Source organism: Neodiprion virginianus, chromosome 7, assembly GCF_021901495.1.
Source record: "Neodiprion virginianus isolate iyNeoVirg1 chromosome 7, iyNeoVirg1.1, whole genome shotgun sequence".
Lineage (NCBI taxonomy): Eukaryota > Metazoa > Arthropoda > Insecta > Hymenoptera > Diprionidae > Neodiprion > Neodiprion virginianus.
The window spans coordinates 14,672,237-14,699,949 of record NC_060883.1 but is presented as its reverse complement, the minus strand read 5'-3'; the positions used below and the strand labels follow the sequence as shown (position 1 = coordinate 14,699,949).

The following is a 27,713-nucleotide window of genomic DNA, read 5'->3' as shown; positions in this document are numbered from 1 at the left end:
ACGGTTGAAATATTGTTGAAATTACAGGAAAATGCGGTACCAATAAGTATTTAGTTTGACCATAAATAGTTATCGATGCTACATTTCCTGGTTATGACACCATTAAATCGGTTATATTGTTTCCGCTAAACAAGGCCCCAACATTAAATTATCGTAACAATCACAAAAAATATTACCCAGGCTAGTATAGGTGTACAAGAATAATAGTGTCAGCTACTAAATTTTCTGATCACAGCCAGAAAACGAATTTTCATTTTCTATTCAGAACTACATTTTATGTTTATGTTAAAAAACAGTTAACGATTGTAGAGTAACTGTAATTAAAATATTTTATAGGTGTGGCATTATACATCCGTATGAAATTTGGTTCCGTCAAAATTGGGAATTAAACTACAAACAGCAACTAGAAACAGAGAAAAGTGAAACCATCCGAGAAGCTTCGAGAAATAAAAGTTGAAATCGTCGTTAACAATTGTAATCAATTGAAATCTGATCAGCCAATCCTGAATTCGGTAGAACGTTGGTTCCGCCAATATCAGAAATAAGAAGTGTAAGGGAAAGACGGAACGCGATGAAGAGATAGGTAATAACATATCGTGAAAACATTTAAAAATCAAACTCAAAGTGATTTGAAATTAAATTGATATTGATATTTTAGAATCGAATTTTATCACACAAATTTCTCGGTTGTTGTATCTCAGTTACTTTCTTCTATCCTTATCACATAAATTTCTGTGTTCCTGTTTAGACAATGGCGTCAGGCTTAAATATCTGAAACAATCGTCAATTGTTTCCGTTGATTGCATAATTAAGTTGCACTTCTTACTCTTTGTTGTTCTTTAACTGCAGAATTTTCTGGACTGCGTTTAGATCGTCGCCGCTATTGTTGCGATCTTTGATACAGGTATACCATTCACGGAGCGACAGGAATGCTGATGAGCGTTTGATGATGGATCCGGCAGTCCAGTAGCTACCGTATCGACCTGAACTGTGATGTCTAGGCATCTCGAATGCAAAAAACGGAAGCCAGACTCCCACGGGCTTACTGTTGACCGTCGGTATTATACGATTAGTAAGGATCCGGGTTTGCCTTGCAGGCATTCTTCGACTTCTGTTGCTAGCTACCTTGATCGTGTGACATGACTCACCCCAATGGTAATGATCGTGATGATGGTTATTCTGATCTACGCACAGATAAAAACTTTTTGAATTTTTAATTCCTACATTTTTTGTATCACATCTCGTCTTATCATTTGGAATGCTTAGAATCATAGTTATCAGAGTCCAATATCGAAAATTCCTAAGAATCCAATCATTTGAGATTTAATAACCTTATAATGAATACCAATATAATTATTTCAAATTGAATCAATTCTTCTGTAATATAAATTATAATTATAATTTTTTCCCTACATAAATAATAATAGCCATTTTCTGACAGAAATAATAATAACGCTCTTCATAAATTTGTAAATCGAACTGTTTCGGTATGGTTAAATAACTGATTTATGCATTTTAGATACTCGATTCTTTGTTTGATTTATTTTTTAACGTATGGCGTATCCTATGGGCAAGAGCTTTCTTAATAATGTATAAAAATTCTTCAGATTGTCAAGTTATTATCGTGCTACGGAAGTTGCGTTGACTGAGAATTAAGAAAATTTAACTGCAATTTTTTTTTCAAGACATTGAAATTATAGAAATTGAATATTCATATAACGATTTTCCACCACAAAAACCTCATATCTCGTACTACGAGGAGAGTGGCGTGTTGATAAGCAGCAGAGTCTCTGTTAACAAAATATTGACACACAAGTATTTTTCCAGGCTAAAATAAAATGAAATGGGAGTCTAATCAATGTAAACAATGTATCCGCGCGTGCATGAAAGAGCTTGCGACTTTTTCGTGACGTGATGCTCGCGCGATATCGCTTCCCCTATTGTACTGTTGCGGCCCTATTGAGAGATGATAGTGTCAAGTGGTCCTGGAAGTCCTTGAGATCCTGGAAATTTCCTTGAATTTACTGGACACCATGTTAAAATACATGTGGTTTTACTCGATAATATGAAGTGGTCTTCCGAACAATTTTTTATTGTCCCAAATGGCATTTATTTGAACAAAAAAACATTTCTTTCATCTTATTCGACGAATCCGACAAATCCTTTCTCTGTGTTTAAATCTTCTCGCGAAAGAATCACAAATACTTTATTAATGGAACCCGAAGCTTTAACTTTGAAGCTGATATTTCAAAATCAAATATCAATTCACAGTCTATATTCAATCATGAATTTTTCTCACGATGAACAACTCGGTGCATATCAATCTGTGATTTTGTTTGAATTCATATGCACGTTAGACAAGTATTATACGTAGATTTTTATCTGATCGATGTTCTCAATTCGGAGAGTCAAATACTTGGAATTGTCACGAACAAACTGCTTTAGCCTGACCATGAGCCAGCCCTCAAACTTTTCGTTTTTGTAGTGTAGGTTCCAAGTTTCCAAAACAAAAAAATGTTTATATCCAAGTTGAATTCCGAACTAAAAATTGAGATCCGTAATTAACGAATCAAGAACTACGATATTACGTGAAAATATGTCGATTGTTTTTATTTTGAACCATTGTAATAGATCCACCGTTACAAATATTGGAAGTTTGACCTTCGGTGACCCAAAAAACCTTCACCTTCTAATTCTGACAAAAATCCGAATATTTTTAGATTTTTTTTCATCATATTGGATTCGCCATGTTAGATTTCGCAAAGTTGACCTTAGATTTGTGATCAGTGACTTGAAAAACGCGACGGTATCAGTTTTTATTTGAATTTATTTATCCATGCTCAAGATATGATTTTTGTTCCATTTTTTGGAATATCATTATTTAAAGAACTTGAAAAGTATTGAAGCCATCAAAGCCAAAATTCAATCGGTTTTAAGTTTTGAAAAGCCGTGTCGATTGAGATCAAAATCATTGAAACCCAGTAGCTCGTTTTCGAGATATCACCGGACAAAAAAAAAATTGATCACATACACTGATGTTTATTCGAAGATGGTCGGAGGTGATTTTCTAGGCTTTGAAACGTCGAGATCTAGTGAAAACTTAACTTTTCATTTTCGGAGTGTTGATAATAACTTCTTTTTTTCCCGCAAGCAGAGAAACGGGAAGTTAAAAAATAAAATACAACGATTAAAATTGTTTTTTTTTTTTTAAATCAACTAGAGCCTTAATTCGCAATTTTTTCTCGTAATTCCATTCATTGCAAGTCTTGTTGTGAGAAGTAGGAAGCAAAAGCTCAAGTTGATAGGACACGAATTTTATTGTATGCAGAATATCGCGATGATGCGGAAAAAAGTACTGCACGCTGAAGACTGATAGATATTGGTGAACTACAGTTTGGGATTAAAAGACTAAAATACCAAACAATAATCGAATCACATGCCTTAGAATACGCCCATTAAGGAATTATAACTGTTTTTAGTCATTTCTGTCGTTTAAGAGGGCCTAATAATAATCTTTAAATATGGGGATGGCCCAATGGCCCACTGTCCTAAGGGACACAATTCAGTAGCCCACAGTTTTAACGAACGCATATATATAAATGATTGGTAACAAATTCGGTCTTTTCGGACCGAGCGTCAGTTTGTAACATGAGTCGTAGTCGAAGACGAATATTGAAAATACGCTAGGCGAAAAAACCGTTACGTCCTTGTAGCACATGATCAACGAATATCGAGTCACATAGAAGCGTACGGCTTGCAGGCTATTTGAAGCAAGAAAAGTTGGGGTGCTCGGACGAGCTATCACCCCAACAGCTAGGTGTCGCTAGTGGCGCCTTTGCTTGTGTGGCTCACCTACAGCGCTCTATACTAACGCGTACAGTGTCGGTGTGTTGGCTCCGACCGGCGAGTTGGGGTGATCGTGTTCTCTATTGTCGACCGACGGTAGAGCCATCTTACAGATTTACGAGTCGCGGAAAATTTTGCTTCAAGCGGCCCATAAGCCGTACGCTTCTATGTGACTCGATCTTCGTTGACACGATACTTTATATAACAAGAGTATCTTACGCGTTTTGTTTTACGATGCACGAAATTGAGGTTAGGGCCACGTGTTATCAGATTTGTTTGCGACTCTGCATACGTGCAGTACAGAAAGGACTATTTTTAACTCCAAAATCCATTTCAACTGTGAACACGCGTCGACGTCGTTTTACCGCACCCTTCGAAAATGGGGTAAGCACGCACGCTCCACATGACTCGAAAATCGAACTTTCCCAGCAGATGTTAGATAATATACTATTATAAAACGCAAACGCATTTCACGCGTTTGTTTGTGCGTGTTTTTTTTGTACAGAAGCACCCATTTCTATGACGGTAAAATGAGTATGCGAATGCGCATGCGCGGAGTACAGAAAAGCCCATAGGAGTTGAAAGTGGTCCGATGGCTTCGGTGCCGGTAAATGAGAAGAATAAGAACTTATGTTGAACTTATGAAAGTCTTTAAAAATCCTCATATTTTCAGTGGGTTGAAAAGTGTCGCCTGTTGATTCATTTATTCCATACAGCTATAAGATAGTGAACTTATGTCTCTTGGAACTGTGGACCATACATAACGCTCTCAAACGAAATAATGATCGCGCCTATTGTGTCGCAACCTGTCTTACACAGTACATTGTTTGCCTATTTTCTAGCGTTTTATTTCAGATTTTTTAATCCGATGTCACATTAGTTGTAAGTAGTATTAGCAGTGGCGGACTGGAGGGAGGGGTTGTAATTTGCCAATCCTTCTTCGTCCGCCACTGGGTACTAAATATTGGATTATCTGACTACTGCTGCGGAACCTACTTTCAATTTGTATCCGGAACAATATGATTTGGTTGGGGTGAAAAATGAAAGTAGTTACGAGGATTGTACAGTAATCCCAACTGAAAATTTGTTGCTGTGTACCAAATATTTACAGTTTCGATTATGATTATAATTATTTACGGAAAATTTCCGTATATGATATTGAAAGGATTTACATCGTATAGGGACCAAGTGCGAGTACGAGTAGCGCCGCGAGTGGCCAAATTTGTCCCTATCGATGGGACTTGCACTAACGTTGACGAGTGGTCTGGCGGTTATTTGTAATCATCTTTCCTAAACAAAAAATATTTGTACCGAAGAAATGCCTCCTCTCGGTGCAAGGAAAGTGAAGGTTAATTGTTTTCAATTGTTTGTTAATTGATTCAAAATGATTGGTCAATTTCGTGCCATCGCATAGCCACGGAAGTTTAATCGGTTCGAATGACTTTGAAGGAGTTCAGTTATCAAAATATGAGTATGAGGTTACATGTTGACTTTATTATGGTTTAATGAAATCCATATTATCGGAAAATTTGAAGTAGCGATGATTCTCCAAAATTCATCGTTGTATCGACGTTGCGAACTTCAATTTGGTGCATGAATATTTCAAAATGATCATTCGAAATTTGGGCTTGCGCTTACCGTGAAAGCATTCTTATGATGACGATGGTGATATTGCAGAGATCGATGCTGGCCATATAGATTGCGATTCGATTCTACAGAAGTCAGTTATACTGGGCAAATGTTCTACAGAATATGTACTACAGACTCATTTCTACAGTAATATTTTTCTACAGAAAGGAATTCGAGATCCACATTAGAAATAATCCTGCATGAATCGTTTTCTATATGGGAATTGTTTTACAGACTAATTTTCCACATATCTTTTTCTATAAAATATTTTTCTACAGATTGTGTTTGACACAACACACATTCAGAGCAATCACCGAATCGTCAAAATCATATATTTAATCGTCAATTTGGCACATTTTGATGCAATTTAATTTCAATTATTTGTATTGAATTTATGCGTGTGTTGTGTCGATCGGGTATTGTAATAGTGATGTGTGAAACTAGAAAACAATTCCGTAGAAAAACATTCTGTAGAACAATTCTCCTGTAGAATAATTCGTGCAGGATTATTTCCGATACGAATCTGGAATTCCTTTTCGTATAAGAATATATTCTGTGGAATATTTACCCTGTAGAACTGATTTCTGTAGAATCGATCCTCCTCCGCCATATCAGACGCTGGTCCAAATCCAATGGCGAGCGTATAGGGGGGGTGGGGGGGATTACGCGTTGTGTTGTGCTAGGCTCATAATTACCCCCCCCCCCCCCCCCCCCCCCGCTCTCCTCCCCTGGCTCCTTGCTTAATGTCTTTCTGTCTTTCTCTTTCTCCCTGTACGTGCACACAAGCAACAAACTATTGACGTACATATACCTAAGTGTATGGCGAGAATGCAATGAGAGTCACTGTACCTTGTACCGGTTGTTCCACTCTATGGAATGTGGATGCTGCTGCATATCGAGCCCCGCATAGTCGTCTCCTACTATAACAACGTTTTCAGTATGCGCAGTGCAGGTGGGGTTCGCCCGAGGAGGAAGTGTCTTCCTTCCTCCCTCTGCTTGATGATGCCTTCAGACCCTTCAAACTTCGACGACTGCTCTACATAATGCGAGTCCGTATAGGTGTACCTACTTGTTGCTCGCCTAGATGGGCTATCGCTTTTCATCTCTCGACACGGCCGAGTCGCATATCGATGGCCTCTAATAAAATTCACTCAACTTTAGAGCGACTGATTAGAAAATACCTAACTCTAGCGTGACGATTAAAATAGAAATAACCCTACGGACTCCGAGGATAAAACAGTTATCTTCTATGCTGGTCGGGGAGATTTTGTGACTTTATACTCGGTACGTGATGCTAAACATGTTTAAAAAAATAAAATAACTCTTGTAATTTAGTGCGATGCAATAATAGCTATTGACTGGCCTAAGATATCATGGGCATGAAACGACATTCGATAGCAATTTCTTTAAGTATTTTTTTTAAATTTTACTTGGAGTTGATCGTATATTGAATATTCATGAAGTTACTATATTCTCAAGCTCGAAATATCCATTTAGAAATACAAAAACATAGACAGTTCTTAAATTTTAGATAGTTCCTTACGACTAGATAGTGATGCTTTATTTCGAATCGCTTCAAAATTGTTAAAAATCTAGCAGATTTGTTCGAGTTCATTTTACGATTGTTTATTTTGTGCAGAAGATTATATGCTATAAAGTCACTGAAACAGATTTTTGTTCTTTACAGTTATTACGTCAATACTATCATTTGATGACTGTAATAAATACTGGTGCGATGTTACAAAATTAAATATTTATCGACGTGCAGCATGATTATAAAAATGTGTTTCAGTGGCTCTGTAGAAGATAGTCTTCCGAATAAAACGAGGTAACTTATTGTGAAATCGAAAGAATCTACTACATTTTTAGCCGTTCGGGATCGATTTGAAGTGAAGTATCGACGTCTAAACTTTTGTTTATGATTCCGGTGTCTTTGATTTTCGAATTTCCTGAGAGATTTTCGCAGCCTACGAATACAATGCTTTGATAAATACTCAATACATGTCTATCTCGCACTAAAATTGATAAAAAGTGTAATTTTTCTACCGACCATACCACTGAAGAAAAATTTTGAGGCTCTTGATTACGTAAATAATAATATATCCTCGGCTAGCTTTCGCCTTTATAACTTGGCGGCGATTCGCTGCCGCGAATCTAGACATACTTTCGTTGCGTTCCTTTCTGCCATACCATATATTTTGAAGTACATGTTCATAAATGACGCCGTACTCATATCAGTAACTCAAGAAACCTTTATATTATTGATAAACACTTGAAAGTAGTCGATAAAACGGAATAAATACAATGCATCTAGGTTTTTCAGGGCACACAATCAATTTGGACTCTACTATTTACCGACAAATTGCCGGAATTCGTCGTCTCTTGGCTCTTGAGTCCTCACTAACTATAACTTTTTTTAGGGAGTCTGGTCGATTTAAATGAAAAATTAATATCGAAGCGATCTTCGAGTACTTTTTTTTAAATACTATTGTCAGAACATGAAAAATATCTTAGTATTCGCGCATGTACCTCGATACATGTATTCATACTCCATATATATATACAGAATGATTTGCTAACGATGGGTACGTTCCGAAACACGATGGCAGCGCTAAAAACTCCCTAGGACAGAAGCAAAGCTAGTAACGAACACGGCGGCGCAAAAGAGATAAAAGATCGTTGACAGCGCTGGAAGGTAATTTCGGAACGCACCCATTGCACGGATCGTCGTCTGCTAACATTTAATGCGCACGCGCTACAACCGCAATGTGTGCAACCTCAAATTTTTTTACAGTTGTGAGTTGAACACAACTGCCACCGATGGCTGTAAAAATTTTTGAGGTTACGTATATCGGAGCGAACTGTCATCTACATTTATGACGGTTGGTCGCACTGGCAAAGAACTGGACTCGGATTGTACCGCGTGTGCATTGAATGTTAGCAGACGACGGTTCGTGCAATCGTTAGCAATTTTTTCGCTATAAATCGCTTATCTGCGAATTTTTACATTAATTTCTAGCAAAGTTCACAATCAGTCGGTGTGATTATTATTGATGAACGGTGGACGAGGTTGTTGCTTAATGGGTAACGATAATGATGCGATGGCAATGAAAACAATCGACGGAAGTGATGTGCGATATATATAAATATGCAGTAAGCAATTCGAAGTGTATCTCCTCAGTACATACACGTATGCCATATACGCATGCATACGTATTATATACCAGATCTATATATTTATATTCGCCACTGTGTGTAAATATGGTTTGCAGGCAGCTCTTATATACGATTAGCATATATTATAAGGAATTCTCTGTCTCTATTCCACATATCCTCGTACATCGTATGTGTAAACATGTGGTGTGTAAGCATATGTATGTATGTACTTGCATGCAAAGAAATTCAAACAGTATAAAGGTTATTTTATGCGCAGGTGCTTCTCAGTTCCCGCTATATATAAGCTGAATTAATTTATGTATACGCATGTATACCGATTTACATTGTATGTATGCACAACGCAACCTCGAAACGATTATATGAAGACAGACAGAAAGACGGGGGTTGAGGCAGACACGTTGCACACATATGTGTAATGTCGAACGAATTTAAATACCTAATCATCGTCCTGATCACCCCTCGGATACTCGCGGCTGGTCCTAACCATGAAAATATGGTCACTTAATGACCATATGTATACCTATGTTGCGTGGTGCTGATAGTCGTCAGCCCCATTGACTATATAAGCCACTTGACTACCAGCGCCACTAGCGGCCGGAGATATTTCGAGGACCACTAGAATTACTGTGTGTCAACCCCCTGGTCTTGATGCGATCAACCCTGTAACTTTATTGCAGTTTTCTATTTTTATGTAACTAGTTTACGATTTAACAGGTTTCCTCGCAGGGTTGACCCTTTGAGTCACACATTACTGTACTGACCCTACTTTTATTGTAAGACAGTAGTAGTAGTAATAGTAGTAGTGGTAGTAGTGGTAGTTTTTTTTTTAAAGAGGTTGAAAAAATCTTCGAAAAGACACCGACAGGATGGTATTTGTCGGTAGTGCCAGATTTTTACTGGCTAAAAACATTCCTCTTTTCGCCCCTCCTGTTGGGGAGGGGGGCCGAGCTGGAAACCGCTTTCGCATTACTTCAGCCCGGCCTGGGGTGCGCTCCTAGGCGTTCGCGGTGGTTGGATGCTCTAGCTTTTTGGCTTTCAGCACGTTTTCTGCGTAGGTTATGATTGCCTGCCATTTCGTCTCAGACTCGATGATCTGAGAGGTCAGGTTATCCGGGCTAAGTGTGGCTCCAATGGCTCTATCGGCCCTGTCTCTTTCTGCCTCCCACCTACTGCAGTGGAAGAGGGTGTGGCAGGCGTCGTCAATGTTTTCCGGGCAGTACTCGCATCTAGGGCTATCTACTATCCCCATACGGTGCAGGTAGGCGTTGAAGTGGCCATGGCCCGTGAGCAGTTGCGTGATGTGGTAGTTGAGCTCTACGTGCTTGCAGTCGATCCATGGTTCGATCGTTGGGATCAGTTTGGCCGTCCATCTCCCTGTGTCAGCGTTTTGCCACCTGCGTGTCCATTCTCTAGCGTCTGTTTCCGCTCGAGCTCTCGAGTTGTATCGTCGAGAGTACCTGCTGAGCGTCGTTCTTGGAGTCGTTCGCGTTCTTTCGCCATAAGGTCAATTGGTATCGTCTTCGTTACAACTAGGATTGCCGCTTCCGAGGTTGTGCGATACGCGCACGCGACTCGGAGGGCGACCCGTCTTTGTGCTGCCGCGAGTTTTTGTCTGTACTTTTCCTGGGTAAGTTGGTCTGCCCAGATTTTGGCACCGTACAATATCACCGAGTGTACCACGCTCTGTAACAGTCGCCGCTTGGCGTATCGGGACCCCGAAGTGTTTGGCATTATCCGCGCTAAGCTTGCTGCTATTTCGTTTGCGTTTTCGGCCGTTCTGGTAAGGTGTTCGAAGTATGTCAATTTTTCGTAGAGCTGGAGACCCAAGTAGCGAACTGATTGTTTCGCCGTGACGTTGGTTCCACCGATGTTTACTGTGAACGGCTTCTCGAACCAGCGTTGTCTGGTAAGGACAACCATCTCAGTTTTGCTGGCGGCTAGCTCGAGTCTGTGCCGCTTCAGCCAGTCACTTAGTCTCTCTACTAGACGGTCGATCTTCTGGTGTGCGTCTTCCTTGCTGTTTACGAGGACGATTTCAGCCACGTCGTCCGCATATCGTACAAGGTACGTGTCCCGTGTTGGTTCGGTCCTTAGTAGGTCGTCGTATCGCACGTTCTAGAGATCCGGGCCCAGGACAGAGCCCTGCGGGACGCCAGCCGTCACTTCGGTTGTGAGCGTGCCCTCTGTTGTGTTGGATATTAGCTCTCGTTCGCGGAAATAATCGTCCACCATGTCCCGGATGTACTCGTCCATTCCAAAGTCATATCTCAGTGCGTCGAGTATGTCTTCCCAGTCCACGGAATTGAAGGCGTTTCGCACGTCAAACGTGATGAGGACAGCTACTCTCCGGGATCTGTGGTTCCCTGCCCATGCTTGTTTTACGAAGGCCAGGGCTTAGTCTATAGCCAAGACTGTCGAGTGCCGTTTCCTGAAGCCGTGTTGGTTGTTTGAGAGTCCACCGGCTCTCTCCACCGCTGCGGTTAGTCGTGTCTTGATTAGTTTTTCGAATAGCTTGCCGGCTATGTCAAGCATGCATAGCGGCCTGTACGAGGCTGAGGTTATCGGCGGGCCTTTGCCTTTGTCGAGCAGCACCAGCCGTTGTCGCTTCCATTTTCTGCTAAAGGTTCCGCTCGAAAGGCAGGCGTTGTACATTCCGAGCAGTATTTTCGGCATTTTTTCGGCGATTTTCTTTATTACGCTCGTTGGGACTCCATCCGGACCTGGGGCCATTCCTGGCTTAAGCGTACGTGCGGTGTCTTGCAGTTCCTCTGTTGTGAACGGTGGTGCCGCCACTGTGTCCAGTTTCTTTTTTTGGGCGGTCTTCGTGGGTGTCGTGGGAATAGGTCCTCTATGACTTTCTTGGTCGTGGCCGAGTCCATGAGGGGTACGGGTGCCTGCTTGCCCAATCCCTTGACCGCAATTTGGTACGCCTTGCCCCATGGGTCCTCATCCAGTTCTGCGCACAGGTTCTTCCAGCTTTATCGTTTGCTGCTTTTGATAGCCTTTTTGAGGTCTTTTTTAGCAATGTCAAATTCGTCGGCCAGTGCATTAGGCTGCCCTGGCTGTCGTCCCCGGTTGGCTCTGACGAACTTTCGTCGTAGTGCGAGGCACTTTTTCTCTGAGCTCTCTAATCTCGCTGTTCCACCAATAATTTGGCCGTCTGTTGCCTCGGCGGGGCCTAGCAGGCATGGATGCGCTGCAGGCCACCGTGATGAGGCTCATCGTCTTCTCGACTAGGGTTTCGGCATCCAGGTTGTGGTCTTTAGTAAGGGCCTCCGCGGTCCTCTGTTTTCCTTGGAGGAATTCCATGAGCTTCGCTTCGTCCAGTTTCTTCTCGTCCATCCCTTTCGCAGAGGTCCGGTGTCGGCCCTGATTGGCTTGGCATTGGAGATTCCAAATTGGATGTACTGGTGGTCGCTCGCGCTGTAGTCTTCCAGAACTCTCCAGTTCTGAATGACGGCAGCAGTGTTCGGTGTGGCTAGGGTGACGTCGATGATGGATCCCCGCTGGTCAGGTCTCCTCCAGGTCGTAGTGTTTCCTTCATTGACGATGACCAGGTCAAGGCGGGCCGTCATGTCCGATACCTCGTTCCCCCTGGTGTCGCTTCGATCCATACCCCATTCCGTCGACTTGGCGTTCAGGTCTCCGGCGATAACGACCTCTCCTCCGATTTGTCGCGCTGTGTCCTCTATCTCGCCGAGCTTACGTCGGAAGGTATGAATGTCTTCGTTCGGCGATAGATAGCAGCTGAAAATGGTGTAGCCCTGGAGTTTGGCCCAGGCAAAGCCGTCGCTCTTCCCAGTGCCACGACTTGCAGGTCCGGGTTTACGATCCAGATAGCGGCTGTGCCGGTATTGTCTGGGATCCAGTAAGGGGTCGGTGTGTCGGAGTGTTGTTCAGCCAGTACGAATACATCGATCCCTTTCTCTGTGATGTATTGGTGCATCAGGTTCTGGGCTGTCCACCCTCTTTGTAGATTCGCTTGGAGGACAGTTATCATTTTGCCTTATTGTTTTTAGATCCGCGATAGGTCGTGCAGTTCGCGGTGCCAGGGATGCGGTCGCTATTTCGTCCTTCCATTTCTGCACACAGTACGCACTTGGGTGTTCCGTTGCAGGAAGCGGCTTTGTGGCTGGCCTCACCGCACTTGTAGCAGAGGTTGCTGCGGTCGGGCCCGGAGCAGTTCCTCAAGACGTGCTCGTACCCAAGGCATTTGAAACGCCTCTGGACGGCTTCGTGTATTCTTACGCGGCAGGCTATCCAGCCGATCTTGATGCGGTTGGTGGAAAGGATCTTCTGGGCCATATGGTCGCTGAGCTCGACGAAGGCCATGCGTTATCCACGGATGATATTTTTGGAGAGTCCTATTCTCTTAATGTCTGCGTTTTCCCCTAGGTCGCGTGTTAGCGCTCCTCGGATGTCGTCCTCGCTGGAGGCGGAGTCGATGTCACGTATCTCAATAGTGACAGCTGGGGTGAGGTCTTTGACGGCCCCACTGGCGCCGACCGCGGTGGTGACGGCTTTCGTGAAAGATTTGCTGTGCTCAGAGTTCCGGTCCAGCTCCAGCAGTATCCCATCATCCCCCGTCTCTCTGATTGTGCGTATGCACGTTTTGTGTTTGTCAGGATTGACCTTCCTCTTGATGTCCTTTAGGAGGTCGGCGTAGGTTTTGCCTTCCGCTGGCTTGATTAGGACGGCATTGGAGCGTCTGCTCCGTGCGCTCGGGTTTTTGTTTTTGGCCCTTGGGTGTTCTGCGGGCATGGTCTGCGCTTCCCCAGCTGCTGTGGTCATCTGCTGTGCTGTCGGTGCATCGCGGGGCGCGTTGGTGCGCTGCTTCTTTTGTCTGCGGGTGACGAGTGCGAAGTTGCCGTGTTGGTGCCTTGACACGTCCTCCTCTGGACCTGCGGGCGGCTGTTTGCCGGCCGTTTGCTTCGCGCGGAGCGTGGTGTCACTTCTGGGTGGTTTGCTAGGAGGGTCTCTTCGCGTTCTTTCAGTTTGCCGTGTAGGGCTTTTCTCTCTTCGTTTTCAGCGTATGTAAGTCTGCGCTGGGCGTCTTTCCAGGCTTTGCGGTTGACTAGCGCGTCGGAGAGCAGCCCGAGTGCCTCTCTGATGTTTTTCGTGACCTCCGTAGGTACGGTGCGCTTTGCCTTTATTAAGCTAATTGTCTCCGTGATGAGAGTGTGCAGTACACTCAGCTTGCTGTCCTCTTGTCCGATTGCTGTGTCGCGGGCGAGCGTATGTTGCCGGAGTGGGTCATCGTGTTGTGCGCTTGGAGAGGTTAAGTCTTGGGCGTCATCTTCCGGTTTGTTTTGATTTTGTTTTGGTTTTAGGGTATCCATATGTTAGAATATACTCCAGAGCGAGAGGTCGTCTCCGAACGCGATGCCTCAGGAAGTGGAGAGGTGGTCATCTTCTGACCATTGGGGCGGGAAAGATCATCCGCCCCGGCCGTGCACACTCTTCCTTCATCGGCTTCCTGACGCTCCCTTGGGTGCGGCGCGTAGACGCCGGGAGTTACCACGTACACTGCGTTGTGCAGATCATTTCGCACATCCCTTACGGGCAGCGTCACTACACTCGCTGGTCTACGTGACCCTGGTTTTTTATGGCGGTTTCCCTTCCTCTTTGCACCTCTTTTTGGCCGCGGGAGTTATTTTGTTTCACTCCTGTCCGTCGGTCTTGCGGCCGGTTAGGACGTTCCCCGATCCGCAGCCTGGGGACGCGCCCGGTAGGTGTTGGGTTTCACCCCCGGGAGTAGTGGTAGTAGTGGTAGTAGTGGTTGTAGTGGGTAGTAGTGGTAGTAGTGGTAGTAGTGGTAGTAGTGGTAGTAGTGGTAGTAGTGGTAGTAGTGGTAGTAGTGGTAGCAGTGGTAGTAGTAGTAGTAATAATCTGGAAAAATTCACAGAGAGTACCTTTAAGTAGTACTACTTTATAACCCATTATGGAATAGATCCGAGAGGATTGAAAGAAAAGTGGCCGAGTTGATTGAGAACGCCTGCAATAAGCTTTACCCTAAAAAGGGCCTCTGCATTTTTTTATTCAAGTCTTTAATGGTTTCTGTTTTGTTTTGTTTCTTCTCTTTCTTTTATATTAATTAAAAAAAATTTTTTCCAGGAGATACGAAATGAAAGAAGCGTTTATTCGTGAAATGAAGGCCGGGGAAAGTTATTCTAACTAGCTGGACTCTCGTCATCGAGTTGAGATAACTCCAGGTAAGCGGATATCGATCACCCCTTTACCTACGTATGATATATTATAGATACAAGTATAAAATTTTGTGTCAAGTCAAAATTGATCTCCTATTTCGCACTCTTCTAGTCACCTTCATAGTTGAATGCATTTGGATCTTGACTAGTAAATTCGAATCTTGTAGTGATTTCTTCTCCTCTACAGAGTTTCATCTTTCGACTAAAAAAAAAAAAAATGGATCAGAAATAAGTAAAGCTTTGCGAAATTTCATATGCTCAATAATCATGGGTTGTAACTGGTAGTAATTTTCTAACATTAAACTTGATTGGTTGTATTGTATCAATAAAAGAATAACGTATTAAAAAAATTCGAGCCATCCGAGTCTCTTTATAACATTTCATTTGACCAATTTTTGACCAACCTCATGGAATCTCGAGGCATGAATATATATTTCCTAAATCCATGGACTATAGGTAATAGGTAGGTACTTAGGTACGAGCTCTGACAATAATCATCTTTATGCCACGAGTTCAATCAAAGGACAATCGACGATATAATGCCTTCCTTTGTAACCCATATAAGATCTCCGGCGTACAGTCGCGATCGACTTCCGACGTACATATTCGACGTTCTCTTCCTTCTATTCGTTTCGTGCATTCCAGTTTATATCACAAGTATATACAGGGTGTTTATGTTAACTCTGGCCATACTTTTAGAGTGTGTAAGGACTGCTTAGGCAAGTATCTGGAGGTAAGAAACCCATGGTCGAATAACTCTTTCCAACGGCTGTGGAGGGCTTTAAAGGATTTGGTACCGTGGGCTTGTTCGTAGCGTAATGAATCAGATGTGACCATCTTCGACCCAACGTTTTTTTTTTCAGCCGCAGACAGCGGCACAAAGTTCTTGTGTGAAGTCAACAAAACGAAAAACTTGGCGATGAAAATATAACAAAAAAAATTTCCGGTGATTATAAACAGAATTTGAAAAAATTATGGAAAACGCAAAGCCCAAGTATGCATGTGCACAGATTTCAAATCTTGGTGAAATCTTCAAGGTAGCGGACTCTTTGAACACCGACTGTAAAAGATCCGTTTGAAGACGTGAAATTCTACACATTCCGAACTACAAAAAATTTGTTTTACTATTTTTCACATTCTTTGTCGTTTTTTCAACGCTTATCGTTTTTCTGACTTCACACAAGAACTTTGTACTGTCGTCGCCCACGTAATCTACATGTTATTCACTACTATTTCGCGGATGGTCTGTGCTCCAACTTGTAAATTGGCGCGATTATTAATTGTTTTTACGAAAACTTATTTTTATGGGTTTTTCTTAGATAGAAATGCCCCGACCGAGTCCATCCAAAACTCATTCTGAAGGTTTTTTCATTTTCTACAAATTTTCTCATCGGAGTAGAAAGCTTGGTTGATTTGTTCTCATTCTAGAAATGAAAGACTTATAAATAACGGTTTTTGCAGTTTTAAGCAGTGTTAAGAAAAAAATTTTAAAAATAAATCAGAACTGATAGTTGGAAACATGTACCTTTTTTTATCTATAAACCATATTTCAAATCATGGCACAGTTGGTTTTCGGACGAGTTTTATGGCATGAAAAAATTCTCGTTGCTTGGCCTATAAGCAAAAATCGGCCAAGCTGCATATCGGCTGAAATGTTTTTTAGCTGTGCACATTGATGGACATTGTTATTATCATTATTATGATTATCGTCATTAACCGTACTTATACAGGACTGTATTAGCTATCCGTAAAGGTACGTAGGTATGCCTCTCGCGCATCCTCTTCTTGTCGACGGGGTTACTTTTCCACTCCTCTTGGGATCTTCGTGACTGTAATAGCGGTGAAATTACACCGGGCGGATGGATGGACGTAGATACACGATGTACGGACAAGAGGGGCGGTCGAGGCACGCGGAAATCCAACTGATACGTAACCATTACCCTAATTATTGCCCTATCAAATCCTTGCTGGGCCCTCAGAGGCACAGAGCGTGTATGCACACTCGCAACACTGCATACATGGCAAACATACGTATAGAGTTACTCTCGGCATCAACAGGCAGTCATTATTTCCCCGTTCCTCTTCTAAATGAAGAAAAAAGAAATTGAGTCCGTTAGTTTTTTTTTTTTTTTTTCATTATTAATTTCTTAGTTGGGTTTTTTCATTTATTTTTGTCTGTATACATATTTGACTTCTGTTTTTTGCTTCCTCATCACTAGTTTAGGGTGTTTCGTAAAGGTGCTGGTTCGAATAATAGTCGTAATCAGTCGTTTTTCAAAAACGTGAATAACAAGATCGTTTTTCTATCATATTGATAAACCGATAGGGTATTCTTTTCACGTCCAAACTATGCTGGTAATTGAGACGAATTCAACAAACCCTTGCACGACATGTTTGGACGAACCGTTTTCGACATATTTCACGATAAAGAAACCCACCGTAGTAGCGCAAACGCGCGCGAATTGCTTGGACTAGTAGCGGGCCTACCGGAAACGCGCTACCGGATCATAATATTCGTATCACGATATCTCGAGAACGGTGTATTCAATACGGTTTAACGAGGGCTCGTTAGATTCTTCTTGTCGTCCGCTACAACCTGCAGGGATGCAAAAGTACGTTGCGGTGTGTTATTGAAGCAAAAATTATAACTATTCGTTTAACCCTTTCATGCATACATTTTTCCTTGCACGTCTTCTCTCTTGAAATTTTGCATTCGTGGACTTTTGGGGTCACTGATTACGAATTTGAAATCGAAATTTGAAAATTCAAAATGGCGGATTGAATATGGCGAAAAAATAAAACCAATAACAAGAAAACTAATGTTGTGTGTATTAAGTCTTGTGTGAAAATTAGCATTCAGATTTTCATGCTAGATGAGCAGAAAATCCTTTTTGTCGTGAAAAAATACGATTTACGACCATTTGTTTACATGTACTATTTTTTCAATAAAAAAATAAAGTTTATATGTTTTTTAAACATGGAAATATTTCTACGACCATGTGGCACCAAAAAACTCAGCAGTTTTGCCAATAAAGTAGTTTAATAAATAAAAAGGTGGGACGCTGAGCGTCCCAGCGTAAATTGAAGGGTTAAAACCACTTCAATAATATCGTTTGAACTTTGGTAATATAACTTGCTTCAATTGCAAATCTTTCTATCGCAATGCAAACATATACATATATATTGTTGAGACACCCTGTACAGTTTACAATTTATAATGCATATACCTACTTTTGGGGTTTGTCGTTTTTTTCCTGCACCTATCTTAATACTCTTGGAGATATTTATCTCGAATGACCGATAGGAAGTAGGTACAAAAAGTGGTTCACTTGGCCCCCCCTGTATAGAGGCGGCAGCGGCAGTCTTGATGGTATTTCTAGAAATCTATATGGGTGTTATAATGTAACTGCGAGGTTATAAACGCCGGCGAGGAGTGAGAAATGAGAGTCGAGAATTGGGATTCTCAAAGATTTATCAAAACTCGTTACCGCGGGTCTTCAGATAGCTGCGGACTGATATACCTCCTTAGTCGTAAATTATCAAAGACATATATTTAAAATACTAAACAGTAGATCGGGTGTCTTGATCGGAGAAACCGCTCGTATCGTGTACAGGCATCGGTATTTATCATCGATACTTTTTAATCCTGCAGCAACAAACGAGTATAGAAATGTTTTGAATGTCCAATAGAATGTGTACAGAATTTGTTACGTTAATATAGAATGTGTTTGTTTAAGGATGAAATGAACATGTAGCGTAAAAGAAAATGAGTTGAAACAAATATTCACTAAAGACTAACTCAACACGTTCCCGTGATACAGGAATAAAACTTCAAACACTAAACTTTAACGGCAGATATTATTAACAACGCTAAAGAAAACATATTATCTCACCATTTTACACTTGCCTCCAAACAATAAATGACAAAAAAAAAAAGCAATTTTGAAATGTGATTTAATTTTAACAATAATAAATATTCTGAAATAAATCGTCATTATGCGTGTGCAAAATCGATGACAGCTGAACTGGAAATAAAAATTGTTGTTTACAAATGGCTATGTTAACACTTTCTTAAGTGTGTATCTTTATCAGTGTCGGAGATAGGTGCAATCGCGTTAACAATCTACAGAACTTGTTTTTTCAATGCGTGCAGTAGTCCACCTCAGCTGAATATATGTTGTAATGAATATTATCGCAAAACATTTTGCAATATATTGGGATTATTTATGTAAACAATGTACGTATCATAACGTGTATTACGTGCATTACGTATACTATTATACTAATATAGCTATCAATTTATACACATGTACTAGTACCATATGATTATCTCACGTACTGGAAGCAAGTTATTTTATTTACCGTTAACTGTTCCGAAAAATATTTGTAGCCAATCGTTTGAACGTACGAAATATTTAAAAGAGATATGGAAAAGTGGGTTATTCGTATTTTTTTCATTGATTAAAAAATCACAATCTGGTAGGTGAAGAGTTCTTTTTGCACTTTATTTAGCAGAATTTTGGTAAACTGTAAACTGGATGCGATACAACCTCGAAATTTTGAGATACCGCAGGTATTGGAAAACCTGATAATCTAAAATCTTACATCGCGTTTCCTTCGCAATTTCAGTATTACGTGAGAAATAATCTTCCCTCGAAGGCTGCTCACTTGAAACAGCGTGAAATTCCTAATATGTATATAATATGGTATATACCTACTGATGTTTCTTATCTGTGCTCTAAATACAGGAATTTATCTCTTCATTATATAGTGATATTCCTACTCGTATTCGTATTTGATAGTTATTTCACTTCACGTATCTAAGCACAGGAATTTATCTCTTCATAATATAGTTATATTCCTACTAGCATTCGTATTTGATCGTTATTTCACTTCACATACCGTATTATTTTGGAGAAGATTCTGAATTATGTGTATTAGTATATGATTATTGTTATCGTTTCCGTTATCGTTGTTTGTAATTATTATTCAAAATCGTTGTTATTACGTGTTCCTCTTTACGGCTTCATCGCCCAGTGAACTTGTACTCATTCGTTATACCCTGAATAATTGGTGAACAGGGAAGGTCTAGTGCGCATGCGTCGATACGTAAAAAGATTTTACACGAGTGAACACAATCCAGTCCGTGCTGCGAACTGCTACCAACCTATTTGTCGTGTTGCCGTTTCTAGTACAATTGTACTTTACCGGGACATTTCAAACGTTTTTAATACGCTAGTACACTTCATGATTCTTTAGTAAATTTAAAGATATTTCAGTACGCTTTGGTGATTTTTAATACAACTTTTGAAACGCGGTTTTTCTAGGCAATATTGACTTTCTAACTAAATCGATGTGACATCTTGTCTATGCCAATGTATACCCTACATTTCTCTAAATACCATGTTATAAGGTCGTATGTTTCCCTCCATGCGGTTTGACAAGTCATAACCTGGGCACAGATAGTACCTAACCTAGATGGGGTATGAGCCTGACGAAAGAGCCTTTTCAGCAGCATTGCCAACCCTAAAGAAATTACTTTAGTTATAAAGTAATTAAAGTTATTGAGAAATATTATTGTTCAAGTCAGAATCTGAAGGAAATCCAAAGGTCTCTGACGAAATCTCAAGACAGATAGCGAAATCTCTAAATATGGTCCGTGAAATCGAAACAACGGGCTAAAAATCAATCAATCGTGAGGTTCCTGAGAAAATATGCGCGAATTAGACAGTGTCTGCAATTTTCAAACGCACTTATTTCACAAGTTGGTGGTTCTGAATATTTAGAATAAAAACATTATATAAGTAAAAGTTCTTAAGATCTTTATACTTAAATCTGTCCCTCTACCTCGTTCTGTAATTACATTAAATATTTCTCGGAAAACTGTTTACGTTATAAGGCGAAAAAATTAAATATATTATGTATTCCTGTATTTATTTTTCAATACCGTCAAACATCTCTCTTGAAAATGAGAAATATGAAGAATTATTGTGGCGCCATTAAGACATCTGAAGAATTATTGTGGTGACATCTAAAGAACTGTTTTGGCACTATTTAAAGAACTATTTGTCCGATAAGTTGGAAACACAGCCTTTCAGTGACCAGGGCCGTGTTCGACGATCTCTTCTTTTTGATGAATTCCTTCAAAATAATAGGAGCACACGCGCAGAACGTACTTCCTACTGCGCGAGATCGGCACATGCGCAAATTATTACAATGAGAATATAACCACAAAACTGGTAAAATGTGTGTTATGCGTGTTACCATAACTTGTTGCTTCTGAGACATCTTTTTTTCTAGGTATAAAGAAAAATCGACAGTAAATACAATCCCGATAGTATTTGACACGTGGTTTGACCAATTTACCCAGGTTTTGAGGTTATATTCTTATTGTAATAATTTGCGCATGTGCTGGTTTCGCGCAGCAGGAAGTACGTTCTGCGCGTGCGCTCCTATCTTTTTGAAGGAATTCATCAAAAAGAAGAAACCGTCGAACACGGCCCAGCCTCACTGAAAAATGTGAAAACAATGAAAGCACCATCTGGTGGCAAAAAACATAATCTCACAACAGTTGAATTCCATTCAGTACATTCTACTATCTATCTAGTACATTTTTTTTTCATAGAGCTGCTACATTCACGATTACCAGACTGGCAACACTGCCTCCTGTTTGACGAAATGGTTTCTAACCTCTTGCGTGACGGACATTCTGCCGTTAACGAGTTACGGGCATTCCGATCCATCATTATGAACGTTAGGTTGGCAACAATTCGTGGGCACGCTGCACTCCTTCAACTCGTGTAAAATTTGTGCATATGCTGATGCATGCGCATCCAACCTTTTCTGATCACCGTAAGTTCACATTATATTCATCCTGCAATATCGTGAGGAAATTTTACCGTATTATCACATCAATTAGGCGTGTAAAGTTACACATATTACGTATTATCCTATAATAATTATAATCATCATCATCTATTGAATTGCTGTCTATAACTTGACCAACTTCTTACCCTAGATATTTCGGATTCGATTTACACATTTTTATAGTGTTGTTCAAAGTTTAAAACACTTGAATAAAATTTTTTCCATTTTTTGCACTCACCTTAAACTTTTTCCATAATTTTTTAACCCTGGAAGAATTTACGCAGTGCATAGTATTGCTCATGGAAATGTGTTTGATAGGATCGAGAACTTTTACTGCGATTTGTGAATTAAAGTTCGCTATATTTTTTTAAGACCATTATATTAAAACTGTTACAAGGATGAAGTTGGTAACGTTTCTGCGACGGTGCATGTTTAGGAAATATCGTTACTTTGCAACTGAAATTTAGTAAATCATGACGGATAAAGTATACACATATTTTGCAAAGCCAACTCTTTGAAATTCATTCTAAAATTACGCCATAATAATTTTTTCCCTGACATTTCGTTGCGTTAACGTTACTAATTGTAGCTTCATTAAGTGTCGCGATATTTTGCTTAAGGAATGAAATTATAATCATGACGTTTTTTATATGAGAAAAATATCTGCATTCATTTCATATCTTGTGTGAAAAAAAATTCATTAATGTAAATTTAGAAAGTTATTGATTATTTTAATCCGTTTATTTTTGATATCTTACTTGCGAAATTCCGATTAATTCATTCACGTTGCAGAAATAACAATAATAAAAAAAGTTTGATAATAGGTTAAAAACGAAGTCTAAATATCGTTTCTACTTTCAGGAATTACCTTCACATTACTGCCATCGCCGGACTCACAATTTTCACGATTTTTATCATAAAATTTCGTAGGAAGAGCAAGCTTTCATTGTTCAAAAGTTTCATAGCAAAAATGGTTTGAAAAAAAAGTGATGAAAAATTTACGAATACTTGGACAACAGTTAAAATTTATTTACATCAAATGGAATGCCCCATATATGAACAAGGCAGCCAATTACAAACACAGTTCCCACGCCGCATGGAAGTATATTATGTATAGCTATAATTAATATGTATTTTTCATTCAAATTGCACGCTTTGGAATCACGAATCCATATAATACATATGTGGCATTGCATGATCGTCGTTTCTACCAATAAAATTACTAATTTTAAAATCTGTTGTTGAAAATTGCCAACTGTGTCGCCAATTTTTTCATCCACTATAATTTATTTCACTATTTGAAAATTCCCCTCTTTTATTATAAGTACAACTATAGACCTGTAATTTGATATTGCAAATGTACGTACAAAAAATTTGCATTTTACGCATCGACATTCGACTATATGTAATTTGGAAAAAAACATTCTATCATAGATTTTCTCAACGCAGAATAATTCAGATGGGTATATAAGTATATTACGAAGAAGACGTTACGTGGTTATGTGCAAGTCGTAAAAAAATGTTCATTTTCAGACCGGTTTCTGAAGCGATCGATCCTACGTATAATACTATCAAGGCGTGTACAATATCAGCCTCTTTCGATATGCTTTATCCTCCATTTCCTTCGCGGTAAAATCTTACATCGATATTTATCCAACCACGCAAAGGAAAATCATCGGCGATCCGGTATAATCGAGATTTATCTCTGCGCCGGCATCTTTATCACCTTTGTCATTATGATGATTGTTATTATTACATACTTAATCGTTGAACGGATTTATTGATAATAGGAAATTACTAGTGTGTACAGTTAGTATTCTCAGTATTTCCATTTATAAGCATGGAATTATGAATTTATCCACCCGGTATGCCGTTTGGTTGCCGAAAGAGATAGAGCGAATGATTAAAGTCAAACGAAGAAGAATGAAAATAAAGAATACAGATATACGAACGTATATAATGTATTATGCAGCGCAAGCGAAGAAAAAAGAGGTGAAAAAGAGTGAATTTAATGAAAGAAAATGAAGCAAAAGGTGATTAAAATTAAATTAAATACCGCGTACTGATTCCGTCAATATGTAATAAACGGAGTGAGCTAAACAAGTTATTTTCTTCATGAGTTCATACTGATGAAATCCCTGTCGCTGTATACCCATTGGATCGAAGCCTGTGTTTAACCCCACCTTAAACAGCTTTTGTCCCGTTCACGAGCCAATCGAAACCACGGCTGATAAGAGGCCATAATTACCCCGATTTCTTAATGAGCGAAGCGGCGACGACGAGGCAACAGAGAACCAAGCCGAGTCCCCAAGTCTCATACTGTGTTCGAGTGGTCATCTATCCTGTATTGTACGGCATCTGTCTGTAATGATAATACAGGATATCTGTGGTGAAGTGTATTATTATTTTTCGGTGGTAAAAACGATAATCGCAACTTGATCGACCGAGCGAAGAAAGATACAGGTCACGTATCCTGTGACCATATATTTATTCCGATTGCAACGTGTGTGTCTGAAGACTCGAGGAAAGCTTTTGGAATACCTGAAAAATATTCATAAAGGCCTCGATCGGTGTGATTAACAGTTATTGATGTACAAAAAATCAGTGAGTGACCAAGAGAATTTTCGAAAATTTGAAAACCGATGTGCGAGGAACTTAACAGTGATCAGTTTTGCTAGTGTCAAAGTTCGTTTTTTAAACTCATACACTGGCACATTGATGCACTCGATCTATTCAACAGAAGTTCAGATCTGTTGCACCAGTTGCTTCTGTGAAACCTGTCCTATTAACCCTCCGTGTGAACAATTGTTACTTCAGAGCTTTTGTCTCTACAGTTTTTCGAAGAGTTCGAGGCTTTCAAGAAATCGGAAATAATTCAGGGCTTCTTCTCAAAGTGTTAACTACGTTATCCAAAAGTTGGCGGACTCAAAACTTTGGAATTATTGTTCGTGACAATTGATCTTCAGAGAACGACTGCTTCCTAAAAGACCTAGTGTTCACACGGAGGGTTCATCAGGTTAACGGTACATTGGATTTTGTGCCTGATCCGCAGCTGAATTCTAAAAGAATCTCTTCGTATTGTCGATATTGTTGATTCGAGGTAGGTTGAACATGTAACTGTATTTCTTCTGACCATGGGGCAAGTTGGAGTGCGATCCATATGACGATGATGATGATAAGATTATAGCTATAATAACATCATTTCATGATCTACTGTTTATGTTTATTATAATACATGAATTTTATTCCTGCAGCGGAAAGAGCTGAGCGTTTCAATTATTTATCTTTCCTCGAGTTTTATTTACATTGTACACTTGTTTTGAATTCTGTTTTCTAGTTTCAAACAAAATAGCGTCGAAACAGAAAGGATATAGCAGAAGTTGGAAAATTGTGAATAAAGTCATGAAGTTGAATTTATTCGAAACAATAGCATTTTATGAAAAAAATGAAAATGAAAACTATAGAATATCAAGTAAAAACGCTCAGTGACTGAGCAAAATTTACGGAAGGTTATACGGATGTATGTTCGTACTACAAATTCTAATAATAATACGATTTTGAAATTTAAGAATACGGATCAATTATACCATTCTTATGAAATTACCTTCACAACTGAACTCGATGTACAACTTGCGGTTTTTAATATTATTTTTCATATCATCGAAGTTTTGTGTTTTTAAATATAAATTTTGATATAACCAAATTAAGTGTCATTTTTTGAAAATTTAATTTATCCTATTTTTGTTTTATGCCAAACTGGAATAACTCATGAACAGTCTGATATCAATCTGGTACAAGCGCGTTCGAAAACACCTTACAAAATATAGAAGACCTTACTTCTACGGAGCGATGTAAATATTTGAGAAGTTTGGTAATTGGACTTGTTTGAAATGGAATTGGAAATCAAATAAAAATCTGTAGTATAGAAAATAAAACAGATATTCTCGTAGTGAAAAATTGAAGATTAGAAAAATCACTCGACCATTTTTTTTCAATTTATGAAGATTCTCATACAGCGGACAACGTAATACGCAGATAGAGATAGTCTGAATTTCTTTAGAAAAAATCATTTCGTGTTCAGTGCGAGGCGACGTGACGCCACCGTGACGAAATTAGCATTTTCAATCGGCACTGGTTTGTGGTAATCCGATAACGTGTACGTCATGTCACGTGTCACTGCCGTGGCTCGCGAGAATTGATGTGCGGTTTTACACTGCGATTATTATTATTGTTGTTATGATTATTATTATTATTGCCGGTTGAAGGTGGATGTACGATTTTTATTTTTATGACTTTTTTTTTTCCCCGCACACTCCTGCAGTGTGAAGTACAATGCGGCGCTAGGCAATGCGATATTGATATATATATATATATATATAATAATAATAATAATGTATATACGTATAACATATGTAACTACCGATTAGCGAGTATCTGCACGTCGTTGGCTTATGCTTCTGATGCTGATGTCTATTTATGACTATCAGCCCTGTATCACGATTGATCACTATACCCGTTGCAAGATTTAGCATACAAGTAGCATAATTCTATGATCCATCATAATTATATTAGCTTCAGTGTTACACTCTCAACGACCTTGCGAACGACCGCATTGAGTATGAAAACAGTCTTCACAGATTGAAAATTGTTGAGCGAAGTGGTTTTATTTTTCTTCAAAGGTGATGCGAATCTAACATTTAACAGAGGGTCAGCTAAATAAAGTCATCCTCACTTATATACCGTATGTTTATTCTCGGATGTTCAACGTATCTCTGATTAAATATATAGTTCAGGTAAAAGGTGTTATAGAAATTGACATTTTAGAATCCTAGACTATTGGTGTTGGTCACGTGTTAGGTTCCTCAATTTATGGTGGTCTACATATATTATTCGACTTTCCTTCAAAGACTATTCGTCAATATCCCATCTACTTCGAGGGTTACTATGATAACAACAACACCAACACAAACAAAAACAATAATAATAGTAATAACAATCACTGCCATTTTCTGCCGTACCCGGTAGAGTACACGGAGGGGAAGGATTATTTGAGAGTCGAGTGGTATTCGTTTGATTCAACTAAATGCTATAGTCAAATGCGGCGAACGCAATACGTACTTGATTGAAGAAAATACTTTTGTCAGATGAAATACTTGTGACAACTTCCAACTAATATAGAACCGAATCAAGCCTTTAAATGATCATGCTGACTATGAATTTATTCAAGATAACACGGCGCGAGCTACTTCCAATTATGTGAATTTTCTGCCAAGAAAATGTGTGATTGGAATGACTAAAAATTTCATTGAACGCACCACAATCCGTTTTGTTTCAAATATACCAAATTTTCGTATCAGAACAAATTGAGCTTGTTTTAATAACATTTTTTGTTGAGTCAAGAGTTCAATGGGTGAAATAGATAGTGAAGTTTGTTACAAAAATCTTTTGCGTCGAATGAACATTAGAGTTATTCACAAGGTACAAAACGTATCCTTTGAAACATATCATTTAAAATTCTGTCGAGTCATAAGTTTGCGGGACTTACCTGATATTTAATGGGTCACAACCGAAAACTTATTGTTCTATGCGTGGAAGTATGAATTGAACATGTGTCAACAGGTTTTGTTTATTTGTAGTCAATATCAATATCGACGACTTGTAACTTAGTATTTTACTAGTCAAATTTATCTCACGTTATCCGTATCTGAACAATTAGCTCACTACCCGGTTTTATAACTATCTCTGATGCCACTTCCGTAGCGCGAAAGTTCAGCGGATAATGGCGGTTAATAAAACTAGTATACTGACGTTTAGGATAAATATATTCTCTGCTTGTTTCAAAGCATGTGGTGTTTCTTTTACCTCCTAAACAAACTAGTGCAACTGATTCAGCCAGTTACGCCAAACAAGTTCCGGTTAGATCAATAAAGTGTGGCATTCGATCGATGTAAATTTTTCGTTGACGATATTCATGTCCTTATTTCATTT

At 39.5% G+C, this 27,713-nt stretch overlaps 1 protein-coding gene across 2 annotated transcripts in view; it reads left to right on the top strand.

Annotated features, from left to right (window-relative positions):
• Nucleotides 1-27,713, top strand: part of LOC124308742 (protein N-terminal asparagine amidohydrolase) — a 63,570-nt gene that overhangs the window by 15,909 nt on the left and 19,948 nt on the right. Inside the window, exon 2 of one of the 2 annotated variants that reach the window (XM_046771749.1) lies at nt 14,767-14,864. The gene's annotated coding sequence lies outside the window, so the exon portion shown is untranslated. Of the gene's footprint in view, nt 1-14,766; nt 14,865-24,001; nt 24,826-27,713 lie in introns of those variants that run through there. The other variant, XM_046771751.1, reaches the window with a different exon arrangement.